Below are 16,384 nucleotides of genomic sequence, written 5' to 3'. Positions count from 1 at the left end.
TATGGTCAAACCAGAATTATTTTTGACCAGTAAGTGTGACCGATCTTATATGGAACAAAGAGGAAGATGCAGCTCCCTGTCTTAAAGCCCTTTTAATGTAACTAAAAATAGTACAATTCATATGATGAGCAGAGGACAAATATAACAGAAGGGATCAGGTTTATGTGATAAAGAAAGCATGGCAGTATTGTGACATAGAAACTCTTTGGCAAAGGGTCCCCCCTTCTTTGCAACCTCCAACCTGACACTCTCATTATAACCAAACACATCTTACAAAATATTTACAAAACAGTCGCCAAGATATGGCCCATTCAGACAAGGAGTTGTCATCCTACCCTTTAAAGTCAACGATGCAATGAGAGGCTCAGATGTTTAGCCTTGCTCAGTACCTATGCTTTCGGTGGAAAGCCATCAGATGCAATTGCGATGAAGGCGAAAAAAAATCAACAAGTGAGGGACTTGCCCGGTCTATGACTAGAAACAAATGACTGACTCAGTGTGACATGGGAGGAAGACTCCTCTGAATCCTACCACTGAGGAGAAATAGAAAGGAGCAAGGCATTGACATAAACAATTGGATTTTGGTTTCTGAGAGGTTAAACTGCTTTGCAACGTGCTGCCCTTTGACAGAAGAAACCCGCTTTACTAGCTAGGAAAGGTAACTGTTAATAAGAGTAGATCCAGATTTGCAGTGTTTACATTTCTGCAGAGATACCAGTTCTCTGTGATAAACAAAACACCACACCAGCCAGAAATCTTTGCTTTGTTTTCTCACTAATAAAACCAGAGGAGCTTTTTCTTGCTATGTTTATGGGTCTCCCACTGGTCAATAGTTTAAGGTCCAAATCTATTCCAGATGAAGACTATAGCAAATTTCCCATTGGCTTTGGAGGGAGAAGGATTGAGCCTTTAATAGATTAGATGCATACAGAGGCAAGATATTTCTTCAAATGACAATTTCTATGTTAAATAATTTGTAATGTAAAAATACAATAGGATTTTTCAACTATTTTCCAGTGTAGTAATAAGACGCCCTAAACTTACATACATATTGGTTTATAAGAGGGACATCTGACTACAATCTGATTAACACCAGATTAGTACATAGTGCTTTTTTAATAGCTTAAAAAACAGCTCATGTTCCATGATCCATTTGATCATATAAGCAGGACTGTTCAAATGAATCAGTGACCACAGAGCAAGTAGGGCAAAAATAGGAATAAAGTTGAAATAATTCTTGCCGGAACAGGAGAATATGGAATCTGTTTCATGGTCTCAGATGTGAAACAATCTAATGGTTACAATCCCTTGGAATTTCTTGCCTTTAAAGAAATATTTCGAATTTAGTGATTTCCAGATATACACCCAAAGGCTGGCATCCCCACTTTTGCTCCAGTCATTGATGGTTGGAAACAGGGGAGTGGGGTGCTTTTTGGGTTACTCTCAGAGGGTGTAGCCAATGGTAATTAGATAATGTTTTCTGATATTTTCTTTGTAGTTTCCATTGCTTAATTTTACCTGAGTATGAGACCTGTTAGTCTGTGCAACAATTCCCAAGGAAAAAAGAGGAAGCCTCATTGTTTGACTCACTTGACGACTTAGCACAGTGTTGGTGTTTGAACAATAATGGTTATATAATGCAATAGTCATAAGAATAACTAAATTACTGGGATGGATTTTACTAGCTCTAGTTTCTGAGTCTACTATTTCAGCCTAGATTTGTTCCAAAGACACCACCTTTTCCCCCCTTCAAATGTTGTGTCTGATTTTTACTAGCATACCCAGTAGCCATCCCATATGTTGCTATGGCAGCTATGCACCATGCATTTTAAACAGAGATACAGCTGAGTATCCACATGTAACACTGAGGTTAAGTTTTTTCAGTAATTATTGTGGGGCCAGATTACGAGAATATTGTGTCAGCAACATTTGTGTGCACATATTTTGTGTTTGCGCATTTTAAATTTGCACACACAAATTCCTAACAATGCTAGATAATATTAGAGCATTGCACCTTTAACGCTAGCTAGCTCAGCTACTGAAGATGGAAGTAACATTCACAGCTTTTGAAGAATCTGTGATTCAGTAATATTTGTTATACTCAGCAATATAAAATGACCATTATCTCATACTCTGCTTGGCTGAACCCCTGAATGACTTGCTTTTAGAGTAACAAGCTGTCACTCAATTTCATAGCATTCACCGACCCATGAGAATATGCTGACAATTCGGAAAGACACTGAATGTTCAAAGAAATGTCTATCTTAGGGGAGTCATGTTGGGACTCTTATATTTCCAAGGTCTAGCTCCTGCTGCTAATATACACTGAGAAGACTGCCCTATTGAGGTGGGGAGCTACTTATAAGAGAAAAATGTCTGCGGCTGCTATAATTATACCAGCACCTGTTTAACAAGGTTCTAGGTTGGTTGTCTTCCAGAGCAATTGCTGAGTGGTGCAGGAGGCTCATTGTCTTCTCATGCAGGATGGATGATCAATAACTCAATTCATCTTTATATTCCTGATGTAAACAGCAAGAATATCGGTGAAACGGTGGAACTTGTTTTCCAACTACAGAATAGACAGCTGTATTGGAGGTGGGGTGGTATTGTCTGTGTGCCTATCCTAACCTGAAGTCACTTTTCTAAGCCTGGAGTCTCAAACAGAATACTCTCTTCTTGTTCCCAGGGAGCTGTAATGAAAGTCAGTGTTCACTGGTAGTTTTTGAATGGCCTAAAATCAAAAACAGGACACAGCAGTTATAAGTCCTAATTTTTTTCTTCTCTCTCGCTCTGAGCTGGAAGTAAATAGTGTAGTGTCTTTCTCCACAAAATGCACTCCGTGATAGACTAATAAATGTCTTATGGTGTGGAATTAATCTGCTGAAACATTAAAAAAAAAAAAGATGCCTTCCTCAATCTGTTCCAGGACTCCTATTTCTGAGGTGCCTGGTATTTCACTGCCCTGTGCCATGGAGATGCATTTACATATATACATAGTCAGTACACAGTGGATGTAAAATGCCACCAGATCTGAATCCTTTTTCACAGATGACTAATGATTGCACCTGGGCTAAGGCCTTGGAGAAGCATGGCCCTAGTCTCTTGGAAACAGGTATGGTAGGCTAACTAACTTAACCTGACCTAAAACATAGGGAGTCTGGTTTTAAATAAATTCATGCTGCGCTAAGGATTCCAGTTCTGGAGAGTTATGCCTCCCATTCAAGGAGAGTTCATGCTATTTAATCAGTGGTTCTATTAATGCACTGCCAGCAAGAGTATCTAATGATCAGAACAACTGCATTTCCTATCCTAATAGAAAATGTGATTATTAAATAAATAAAGGCCCTTGTTATAAGAAATGAAAGGCTTGTCTCTACTGGGACAACCAAGAAAATTAATATGAATTAACTAACGTGTGAATTTGAAGAGGATTAGTTAAATAGCATTAAGCCCCGTGTGATCACCATCATTCAAAATTAAAGTGGTCTTAATTCAGTTTAGCTTTTTGAAATTCCAAGCAGGGCTGGATTAACTCTATTGGGGGCTATTAGATTTTGTGGGGCCCCCTAGGCTCCAGGGTGCAGCCAAAAATCAGGGGTTCAGAGTGTAGGAGGCAGGAGATTTGATACGGTAGAGACATGAAGGCTCTGACTGGGGGCATGGGCTGGGGCTGAGGCATTTGCGGTTCAAGAGAGGTCTCCAGACTGGGGCCAAGTGGTTTGGACTGCAGTAGCAGGCTCAGGGCAGGAGGTGGGAGTGTGGGGTCTTGTAGCCAGACAGCCTGTAACATCCATTTTTGCTTGCCTGGAGCATACAGGGCATACAGAGCAGAAGGCCCAGGCTGTGTGACCGTGAATGGCTGTAAACAGAGATATGCCATTTGCTGACCAAGAGGCTGCCAAGGAGTGTCCTTGACTTAACCCATATTGATACGAACACACAGCCGTCTGTGGGGGGTGGAATCTCTCGCCCAGTAAAAAAATGTCTAGTACACACAATTTAGTTATCACTCTTGCAAGTGTAAATTAACTTGAAACTTGCTTGTAAGAACTGGCGCCACAAAACAGACCAGTACAATTCGGCATCTTAGATAAGAAAGAGGATACGGGCCCCCAGAGGTATATAGATGGGTCCAGCAGCACATTTTCTCTGAGTGTCAATCTACCATCTATCTGCTGGTCAGGTTAGGTGTTTGATCTCCCGAGGTTCCAGAGAGGACGCCCGCCTCGTATTCGTCTTTCCTAGGAATTGAGAGACCGGCCCTGGCCTGACACGCTGGAGTCGAGAGGCACAGAATGGAGTAAAAATTGTACCTGGATGTAGTCCTTTGTTTAATTATATATATACATAGTGTTAGAGCTCTTTAAAGATTAAGTTGTCACTTGGTACCATTATTTCTATTTTCTATCTTTACCTTTTTCCTGTAACCATTTTTAAGATCTATATATATATATATATATTTGCTAGCATTTAAGAAATAGAGCAATAGTCATTGTAACCATATGATTTATAAGCTTCTTTAATAAACCTGTAACTGTTTAAGCTTTAACCTGACTCCTTCAGTTGCTGTAACAGAACCAAGCACAATTTAAAAGAACTTCAGCCAGTCATAAAAAAAACAGGCATAGAAAGAGCTTGGGCATTTGGATCTGTGTCACTCCCAGGTGACAGATCCGTTAGGGCACCTTTCAGCCTTTCCCAGGCTTCCCGCTGCGAAGGAATCCTGTGTTCTAGTAGCTAAAATCTAAAGTGTAATAAGCTCTTCCTATATAAAAAGGCGTCTGTTGGCCTGCTGGCCACCCTCTGCGACGGGACTCCGGTCCTAGCAGTAAAGACACGGACGTTAAACCTTGTCTCGAAAACACACACACACACACACACACACTGCCCTAACTGTTGGCTGACAGAATTGGCGTAGTTGGCAGGATTGTGTTATTGGTTCAAATACAGCAGCATGAAGCCTGTCATGCTGGACATGGATTTTAGCTGTATAGAGAAAGAGTTTGCCCAAGAGGGATGGGGCAACCCTAAATGGGATAAAGAGATGTTAGGGAAAGATGCTTGCATCTGGCTGTTAAAGGGTGTGTGGCAAGCAGCCTGTACTAGCTACTGGAAGTTAGAAACAGAGCTTATCAGAGTGCAGAGAGAGAGATACGAACTCTGGGAGCAATGCCAGAACCTGGATACCCGGGTGCGAACCCTAAATAAGGACATGGAGCACCTATAGGAACGGCTCCTCCTAAGGCTAGAGAGGGAAAGAAAAAAGTAATTAATGGAAAACAAATAAGCTTTTGGAGCTGGCTTTAAAACTTTGCTAGCTCAAGCCCCCACTCTCCCGCCTTCCGCTGTAACCAAGATAAAACAGTACAGCATTCCAGCCGAAGCTATGGCTCCGGTCTCTCTGCGAACTAATTAAAGATTTGAAAAAACGGGAAATCTTAATTCGTACCTACTCCCCGTATAATTTGCTCAGGAAGCATGCTCGATGGGAATGAGCCCCCACCCACGAGGAAGCTCTGAGACAGCTAATAACGAGATACACACTTATCAGTCTATGGGTCCAATTCACCCTAATGCCCCATTTTATTTGTACCTCACTGTGGAAAACACAGGTATGTCCTATGCCTTATGGCAAGAAGGAGAAACTGTACTCTGCCACCCCATACAATTTGGCTCGAAGTTATAGCAGGGGTCACAGTCAAATTACACGCTTTATAAAAAGTGCTTTTGGCAGCCTACACAGCACTAAGAGAAACAGAGGAGCTAACCCAAGCTCAAGCCATAACACTTCACACTGCTCTCCCAATCATTAAGCCCATATTGGAGGGAAAGGAGTTGCCACCGGGAATAGCCCAAAAGAAAATGACTGTCCAAAGATGAGCACTCTATTTACACCACAAACTCTGCTGCAGCATGGATGTTATGAAAACCCTATACTGTGAACTTTAAAGTTAGTAATAGCTGACTGCAATAATGAACAGTCAGATTTACTTATTGAAAGGAATCAGGAGGTGTGTGGGGGTCTAATTGGAAAGCCCACCCTCCTTACCAAATTGATAGTGAACAAACCTGTGTCATTAGGAAAAATCATTTAGCAGGAATTAGGATGTATCATAAGAAAGAAAAAGCAAGTAATTTAAAGAAATGTGAAAGTAAAAAGTGAACTCCGTGGGAGTGTGAAAGGAATTAAGTGATTGTTGTAATATGTAAAGGGAAACCTGCTTTAAAAATGACACCTTGTTTCTTTGCAGTCTCTTTCTTAAGCACTGTGCAAACCATCTAGGCAAAGAAACAATCAAATGTAAACATTTGGCTATGTACACTTTTGTTAAATCTGCAAAAAGAAAATTAAGGATTCTAGTGAAACTTAATTGGTTAACTGCATAAAAGAATGAGCTCTATATATTGTAACTCTATTTTGTGGGTTTCAGATGAACTAGTTTTATTTTGTTTTGGATAATGTCCTCTTGCTTAAAATTGCAAACAGACAATGCACAAATTAGTTAGTGCTTGTGTTGCATTCAACTTTTAAAGTTAAATTTGCTCTCTAAGAAAACAAGTTATTGTTTTAAGAATCCAAACTCTGAAACTTCACTGTGTCTCTATTCAAGGCTAAGTTGATAACACTTTTGGCTTGCTCTCAGATCCAAAGTTGTAGTGGGTACAGACTGCCTGTCTGTTCTGAAGAGGTGTGAAACCAACTGTCCCTCATAAGTAAGCCTGTAACATTGTACATATGATTCTTTTCAGAAAAATAAAAGCTTTTTGCTTGCAGGAACAGTAACTGGCCAACCAACGCCTTGTGCTAAGGAAAAGCATTATCGCCTCACACATTAAGCCTAATCTGTGGTACAAGAGGAAAACTGAGGCATGCCACTGTTGGGAAGGGCTAGCAACTCTAAAGTAATTCGAGGAGTAGAAGGTCACGAGTACCGATAAAGCACCCTTGTTCTCGAAAAGTTGCAACTCACTCGCACATGGAAGTGGCAAGGAACTAGCTGTAACTGGTATCCCTAACAGATCTTAGGCAGTATTTTAAGTTATAATGAGACACCCCAACGAGGGTAAAGATGTTTTCTTGTCTTTCAGATCATCAGAAAGCACTGGTGCCAGCTGAAGAAACAACAACAACAACAAAAACCATGGTTCTGTGTTATGATAAAATAAGTTTGTGTTTTGTCCAAGTTTGTCTTGTATATCTTAATTGTGATACGTATTGCAAATGTTGTTGTGTATAGAAAATTGTTTTTTTTAATGAAAGGATAATTTAAGTAAAGCAGAAGCATTAATTTAAACCAACAAAATTAATAATTGGGCCCAATCAATTAGCAACTTTAAAATTCTGTGAAAGGATAATAGTTTAGTAATTGTTTAGGCTAGGAGAATGTTAACAGTGTCTCCACAGGTAAATAAAGAAGAAACTGGAAAGAAGCAAAGAGTGCATCACGTAAACAGAAGGACTGGGAGTAAGGTACCAGCCCTCTCCCCCACCGGATTGGTTTTGCTTTAATAGCTCTAGAGTGCCAGAGATAATAAGAAATTTTTAAGAAACAACATGGGCAAGTGGGACATCAGCATATTTAAGTAAAGATGCCCACAACAATAAAAAAAACTAGTAACCTCACCATTGCAATAACAGGTACTTGCCCTGCTACTCATTGGTGCCTGATGCCTTAAAAGGCCTCAAGAATTATAGAATTGCATAGGTTATCAATTAAACATCTGTGAACCATGCTTGGTCCTATAAGAAAAACAGTGACTCTAGTCAACGTAACCTCCTTCAAGTCACATACATAAAACAAATACACGCTAATAGCAATGAGGAATACACGGCCTTGGGCCACCCCTCATTCACACAGAATTATTTTGTTTATTGTAACAACATGAACACTACAAGGACAAAGAATACACAGTCCTCTGAGTTAAAGTTTGTATGGAATATTGTAAGAAAGAAGCTAAACACTGACATTAGGTCACTGAAGTTAGACCTACTAACTCCTACTGGGGCTTACCACTTAAAGCCCAAACAAAGGTAACCCCTGAGGCATGGCTGTCATTTGTTAAACAATAGCCATTGCTAACTTGCTCTCATTTAAATATTATTAACCAGGACCTTGAGGACAAAATAAAGCCTCCCAATTGTGCATCTTGCCCTGAACAGACCCCTGTCCCAGAACCAGGACAACTGTCACTGGTCCTTACCTTGGTAATGTTCCACACTGGTATAGACCAGCTGTGTGCTAGACTGGCTAATCAAATTGGCAAGTGCCTAATTAGGCAACAACAGAGCTTAGCAAATAACATCGCAGATTAGTTTAGGCCTGGAAACTCTGTCAGCAACACTTACGTTATAGCCCAGAAATTGTTTAAAATCCAGGCTGGTAGATGCAGTAATATCCAGTGCCCGTGGAGGCCTAGATACCAGCAAAGCCAACCGATTAATCCTGGATAGTTTGAAAGATCTGTCCAGCTCTGTGTCCACTTCACTAGATCTAACCAAATATTTGAACCAGAGACTAATTAGATTGTTAATTAATAGAACTAGAAGGCCAGTATTAAAGAATAGGATAGCTTTGACCACCCAGCCCTTACGGTAGTGAGTCCCCATCTCCCCCGTGCCTACCCATAGAAGTGGGGAAGTAAAAAATCCATGAAAACCCAACGGCCCACAGATGGCAAATAGGAAAACAGATTAAATACTGTAGTGCAAAGATTAAACAATCGGCAGACCCCTACAGGCAGTCCGATCAGTAAGGAATTTTTCCCTACAAGGAGAACCTCTCCTAGCCCCACTGTACCACTTAAAAATTCTAATTATGCACCTGGAAACACTGTAGTAATCAAACACCTCAGATTAGGAACGCAAATCTACATACTGCACTCCTACAAGGAAAAAGGAGTCTAGACCACTGCAGACGCTGGGCTAACACCAATAACCATTACTGAGGCTTGGATTGTATCCAAGACCAGCAAACTTTGTTTTATTACAGGATACTGAGGCAATAGCCCCGAACAGTGCTCCAGTGCGATGTATCCCTCCCAACACTGGTGTGGATACAGAAAACCACCATGAACTTTTTGTATATATACTGCTTGCTGTTGCAGCGCTTGCAATCGCTGTTGTTATAAACTAAACTATAAAAAAAAAACCTACGCTGAAGCAAGACATGGTACTCCAACTCGCCATGGTCTTCTTCCTCATCCCAACTGCTACTGCTGTACCAAAACACCTTATTTAACTCCTCTACTGGACTGAAAATCAAGTTTGTCCCTCTCAGCCCAAAACAACTAGTAAAACAAGACCAACATCTTTCAATAGAGACCGGTGTGGTTCGATGACAGCGACCACCGCAATCCTCAAAATAACTTTGGGGGGAGGCAAAAGAAGTGGCAACAGACGGTATGAGGTAAGACATACCATAACTAAGAATGTAAACATCTCATGGCTAAATTGGTTAGCCCAACAGCTAACATTTTCCTTAATTCAGTTATTGCTCATTGTAACATGTTTAAACCTTGATGCCTTAGTAAAGTTCCTAAAAATGTACTAAAACTAGGAGGAGGCAGTGTGGTCTAGTGAGGCTAGCACTTGGCTGGGAATCAGACGACCTGGGCTCTTTCCAAGTGACCTTTGGTAAGTCACTTAACTCACCATTTGTTTCCTCGTATATAAAATGAGGATAAATATATTTATATCCTGGAAATGTGGTTTGATTTCTATGGATAAAAGTGTTATATTAGAGCCAGGTATTGCTAGTGAATACAAGTGATCTGCCATGATTTCTTATACCCAGGAGTAAAGTCTAATGTCCCAAAGTACATCTAGCCCAGAAAGCGGTAAGTAGATTGTTCTCCAACACAGGTTACAGAGATTATGTCACTGCCAATTGCCTGAAACTCATCGCTAGATAAAATAAAAATGTCTGCCCCCTTTGCCACATTCAGAAATGCAATGCAGATCCCATCTCTCTGACTTAACTTTCCAGGAATAAACTTCTCACACACAACAGAATCCTCTCATCAAACATATTTATCTTCAGAGTGACCAGATGTTTGTGGTAATAGCAACAAATTCAGTTGGTGAAAGAGTTATGTTTTTGAGTTACACAGAGCTCTTCTTCAGATCACCTGAAGAGTGAAGAGAAAGAGCGAGAGTTTTCCTGATCCTCAGGAGTCTTGAGATCCCACACACTTACATGAAAGCCAGTTAGGAACAACACCTTTGCAAGAGATATATACAGTATTGCAGGAATATTTCTATGCTCTCCTTCCCTTTATCTCTAATCTCAACAGACCAGATTGAGTTACAAAATCTACCTCTAGAAGGTACTTCTAATCATTTTAATATCTGTCAAGGAGAAAACTTTCTACTTAAAGGGCTAGTGTCCAAAGTTAATGTACCACAGTTACGAAACCTATTATAATGGCTATACCAAAATTAATGACAAATATGTGAGCACTCATTTTGCCTTGTTTAGTCTCGTCAAATTATAAAAGACTAAATAATTGCAGTTCTATTTTGTTGTTTTTTAAACATACATATGTTTTGGATTGGTATATTCTTACTGTAAGATTAAAAGGTGTTATCCAGATTCTTTGGAATTTTCATGACATATTAAAATATTTACACACACACACCAATGTTTTATTCTAGAGGGCCATTAATGAACTGGCTTTGTAACATTTTCCTCTGGATGAAAATATTGCAATTGTTACATCACTTTAGCAAGAATACAGAAGTGAATGAGAGCTGAAAAAAGATCGTGGATTTACCAACTGTATAGGATGAACAAATCCTATGTGACAATCTGCAATGGAAGTTCATGTGTATGTTATATAAATGTTGTGTACAACCAGAATCTCTAGTTTCTCCAAAAGACCGTCAATGTCTATTCTACAAAAATATCACTTACAGTGCTTTATGCAACAATCATTTTAATCTGTACAATTTTCCTTTTATAATATGTGATGCAAATAGTATGTACAAGTTGGAAAACCATGGTACACATCTGGCTTGATAAGATCCAATAGGCCAACAAGAATGTTAATACAATGAAATAGTGATTCTGGTTTACAATATTCAACTTGTAATGATCATTCATCTGAGGCCTTAACTCAGCTCTAACAGCGAAAACATAGCAGAGAAGGTTCTGCCGAAAAGCTGAAATACTGACCTTGTAAGGTGAAAACTGACTGGACATGGCAATCTGCAGCATATCAAAGCACTAGTACAGTTTATATTTCTTCAAATGCATAGTTTCAGATTTAACAAAATCAATGTATTTTTCCAATGGGTTACTGCTTTAAGCATTTTGCTTTGGTTTTGGTTTTTGTTTCCATGTGTTCCAATACAATTTTTATGACATGTCATCCTTGTTATAACATGTGCTTAGTACTCTTTCAATGGCTGAAATAATTTTAAGGTGAAATACAGATGTTGAACTTACAGAATAGAATCAGAGCTATATGATAATGAGAGTGAAAATGATCTTATATTTATATAGCATTTTCATCCAAGAGGACCTGGAAGTGCTTTACAAATATTACCAACAGATTTAAAATTACACTAAAGTGCAGCCGTCTATGTTGAAATGCTTAAATTCGTTTACAGTGCGTAGCATCACAACACAACAATTCAGGTCACAAATAAAAAACACTGATTTCTATTATAATAATAGGGCACTCTAAGTAAGCAAATTGAAATGATCCATGATGGAATTTGGCAAGAAGGCCCGAGTGAAAGTGAACACCTTTTACTTTTACCAAAACAAAATTCTATGGGAGCTTTAATAATTAGAGGGTCGAGAGCTCAGTTTTTAGTCTCACCTGAAACATAATATCTGCAATGCGACCAATGTCAACATAATGCCATTGGTTTACTCAGAGGAAATAGTGCCACCTACTGATCATCAATATCACTTCCTGCAGCACCCATGGGTATGGATAATGCAAAATGAAATGAAACAAAAGTGTCAGAAACAGTTTATAAAAATGGCACATTTATTGCTACAGAACGGTCATGTACATGACGGCATCGAATAACTACAGATGAGAAACAGGTAATGGCCTACACCAAGCTGTGTTTTTTTTTTTTTGTATTTTTCTTTTTTTAATGTTCTTGAAGGAACCCAGCACACAACCTGTTTGGACACTTCTACAAATCAGAAATACACCAAAAACATGAAAAAATCGAGGCACTCAGCCACACATTGAAAACAAGGTGTAACTGTTTATCTTTTTTTAAAAATCTTTTTCCCTTTTTTCATTTTTCCCATTTTTTTGTTGTTTTGTTTTTACTGCTGTAGCTATGTGAACAGTCGCAAAATTTTCCCCGTTGCGACCTACAACTAAAAGAAAAAAGCTACCATACAGTTTCATCTCAGTAACACATGGTAAAATAACATCTTTTAAATAGTAAAATAAAGTAACAAACTTTTACTCAGAATGATTCCAAAAATCTACAAAGAAGAAATATTCAGAATCTGACAATTTTTTCCATAATATTCATGGTATAAAAGGATTGCTCCTGTGAAAAATAAGCCAAATATATTTTTTATTTTTAAATTTAGGGTTTTTTTTCCTACTAGGGTGTACTACAGTCTATTTTATAGCAAAAAGAGCACTAGACAAACGAAGCTTTATAACAAAAAGCCAGGCACTGATACATGGTAAATCTCTGCTGTTTTTTTCTTATCTTCACTTAATTGCATCACAAGTAACAAGAATGAAAAAGGCCACAGTTCATATATTTTCACCATTACATAAGTCTATAATACTTGAAATGAGTATGGTCAAACCAGCACTGCACAAATATGAATCAACTTCAAGTCCCATGAGAAAGAACATGTCTTTAAAAAACAAACAAAACATAAACAAAACAAAAAGATAGGCCCCAAAAGGCCATGGTGCCCCATGTGTTGGAATTAATCATATTCCACCTCCCCTCCCCCAGTCGACCAGTGGACTAATTCTCATTTTTTTGTGCTTGTTTCCGCCAAAATATCTTCATTCCTGGCAATATACTGTATAGTTCACTTCTTGACACAGATCAGATTCTGCCTGGTGGATACAAAGATGAAACTTTCCTCTCCCTGACTTCCCATCTTCTCCCACCCATCCCACCCCCAAAAAATCGGAAGACTGAATCAGTACAAGTTGCATCACTGGTAGGACTGACAGTTGTATAAACGTTAGTGTTCCTTGCAGCTACACAGAAGACAAATGGTTAAAAAGTTCTAGATGAAGATTCCCTATTCAGCATAGTCATAAATTACTTGAATGTGGAGGTGGATCATTTAGTAAAAAGCTGCTATGTAGATAGTGTTTCTTAAACGATTGTAAGCTAGGTATATTATCCTGCATTACGCAGCCTTCTGCAATCTTAGTATCATCAGCTAAATACCTATAACAAATCTAGCATGGGACAGTAATTCTTCCCTTGGGATGGGAAATAATGAAAAGGGGGAAAAAAGGATCAAACACTACACACTTGCCTTTCATTTTTTTCAAAAAAATCTCAGCCTATCCAGAATCCGAGTAGCATTGAGGCATCCACATTGTTAAACAAAGTCTGGATAAAGGTTTACCTTTCACAAGATATTTTATTTCTAAAAGGGAAGTCTGTTATAAAATCATTACCTTCTTGACTGGTACAGACTTCTACTTAATCACAATTATAAGTGAAAAAATACAAGGAAACCCCTACACTAATATTTGTTAAAAATGTCAATAAGGCAAACATTTATTTTTGTTCAGCTTTTTCAAAATTAAACATAAGTTTAGATTTATAATGCATTTTTTCTGATAATAGTTATAAGAAACAAAACTCTTAAAATTTCCCAATAGTCAAGGGCTATTTTCAGTTCCCTAAACATGATGTGTACATATACAGATTAAAAATATGATTTTCTGGGTTATAATGTTCCTGCAATTGTTAGTTCATTTGTTGTTTCATTCTTTATATCACAGAGGACATCAATGCATATGATACTGATAAAGAGAAACCTTAAAGATACCAGCATACAAAAGCACAGTTATCATTAATGAGTGAGATTAATTTTTATCACACTCATTTTCATATAAACCAGGTCTGTTAAAAGTCCACAGTTTTTAAAGTAATATTCATTTGTAATTCTGACTTAAACCTTGTGGTTGCTGCTCTACTGTGTATACCTAATGATGTAATCCACCTCCACATTTGAGAAACTTATAAACAAATCAAAGCATTTTAAGTTTTACCACTATTGAACATATTTACAGGTTTCAACACACACAGCTAATCAAAATGTTTATGGGTATGTAGAAGGTGATCACATGTTAACTATCATATTTGTTCTTTACGTTTTCAGAAACAAACATAAAATTCAGATTCTTGTATCTCACTATTTCATTTAAATGAGACTTTTTTCAACCACACAGATTGTTTTTAAACAAAAAACTGATACAATGTATTAAAACACATAATAACAAGAGTCTACATGTAAAAATATAACTTTTACATACACAATTTCAAAATAATGATACGTTTGCCATTTGTTGCATAAAATTTACAAATGTATTTTTCATTACTATATAACTGGCAAAACAGGAGAACAGATGGAACATTTAGACCGTTTTGATGGATTTATGGCATTTACTCAGTGCTGAAAGGTGGAAAATCTACTTGAACAGAGAGATTTTATTTAAAATACATGCCAGGTTTGTGTGGCTGTAAAAATAGAAACTAGATTTGGAGACAAAAGGATGCTGACAAATACTTAACTAGGAGCACTATCTGTTAATTTTACTGTACACCAAAGTCAATCATTATAAGATTCACTATGGAAGTTGGTTCAGTTGTGCCCAGACTTCAAAGCTAGTTGTCTGATTAGTTGCTGTGCCATAGTTTGATCTATGTTACTATTAAATATGTTAAGTAAAAACTTCATTCATACTGGCCAGAGAAATACTGTACTACCCACCCACCCCCTCCTCAAGAAAGTGCAACGTAATGCTTTAGGACTCATAAGGCTTGTTATAATGTTGCATGATGACTGAATATTGGCATTTTGCAAATGAAGGAGGAGGCAGCAAGTGGTCTACATTTAAGTAATCCACTTGAAAACAAGAAAAGAATGAACAAAGAAAGTCAATCAAATCTGTCACACTGCTTGCAATTTTTCCAATTGATGTTTCCCCACCCTCCCCCAAAAAAATCTGACCATGTATTCAGAAACGCCTCACTGCACACTATTTAGGCTACACACATAGATAACACTTTAATCGGTTTGTTAAATCACAGCCACTTTGATTATGTAATGTTTCTGATGATATAAACATTGGAAGGCACAGTGGTAACATTGTAGCATTCTAACCTTGTACCTCTGAAAATCCCAGAATAGGGTCAACAAGAGCAACATTACGATTCAGACAAACGCATTTTGCCACGTCGCAGTAATGCAGCCTGTAATATCTACACATGATGAGACTTTAAAGTCCTGTGTTCCTAAAAGACTGGAGAAACAACTCTCTACCTACTTATGAATGAGAAGCAACGCCAGGGTCAGCATTTCAGCCTGCACTACCCTCCAGAGACAGAGTTGGCACTACAGGTTACAATAACAAAAACAGGGGGGAAGGACAGAAATAAGACCAAAAAATCCTTATTTACAGTAAAATCTTTTTAAAAAAGTTAATCAGTACTATTTTTTTACAGGAGCAAAAAAGTCTGAAACAAATGAACAAAAGCTTACCATATTCACTAAATTTTTAATATATATTTATATATATATTTATATATATATATTTGTCATAGGTCTATAAGATCCATCTGTTCCTCCTACCCTAAGGAATGGCTAATGTCATCACTTCAGTTTTCATTAGGACGTTTGCTGGTTTTGTAAATATCTGGGCAGCAAAGCTTCCCTTTTAATATCCAGTAAGTATAAACACTAGCTGTCTAGCACACCAACAAAAACGTTCATTTTTTTCTTCAGAAGTACACTTTTTCATTATTGCAAGTTTACAATTTTAAATTAAATATTTTTTTCAGACTTACAAATTAATTATATTTTTTTTTCCAAAAGAAGTTTAGGCACAAATGCATTGTCCCACAGTGTGGAGAAGATTGCCATTCAGTCTCTAGGCTGTGCATTTACAGCTCGTAACATACTGCTTTAAACATTCTGAATGATATGTTAAAGAGAGTTGTCCCTCAAGTTGCACTTTGTTTTTTGTTTAGTAATTGGGAATGCTGAAATCTCTTGCGTCTGTGATTCTTAACTACTCAGACTTGTCTTATATTACAAAAAAGGGGTTAAGGAGAAGTGTTTATGTGGGATTAAGATAATACAGCTGTTAAAGAAGTGGTCTCTTGTTTAAATGAAGAAATGTGGCAACTTGGACC

General features: G+C 37.9%; 1 protein-coding gene across 27 annotated transcripts in view; it reads right to left on the bottom strand.

The window, feature by feature from the left end:
- Positions 1-11,982: 11,982 nt before the first annotated feature.
- TCF4 (transcription factor 4) overlaps positions 11,983-16,384 on the bottom strand; it is a 336,615-nt gene continuing 332,213 nt past the window's right edge. For all 27 annotated transcript variants that reach the window (XM_014570220.4, XM_075932639.2, XM_014570224.4 and 24 more), the window contains one exon: positions 11,983-16,383. The gene's annotated coding sequence lies outside the window, so the exon portion shown is untranslated. The remainder of the gene's footprint in view (position 16,384) is intronic.

The sequence above is a fragment of the Pelodiscus sinensis genome, chromosome 6 (genome assembly GCF_052426305.1).
Source record: "Pelodiscus sinensis isolate ZL-2025 chromosome 6, ASM5242630v1, whole genome shotgun sequence".
In the NCBI taxonomy this organism is placed as follows: domain Eukaryota; kingdom Metazoa; phylum Chordata; order Testudines; family Trionychidae; genus Pelodiscus; species Pelodiscus sinensis.
Note: the sequence above shows the minus strand (reverse complement) of the source record. Positions and strands in the feature narration are given on the sequence as shown.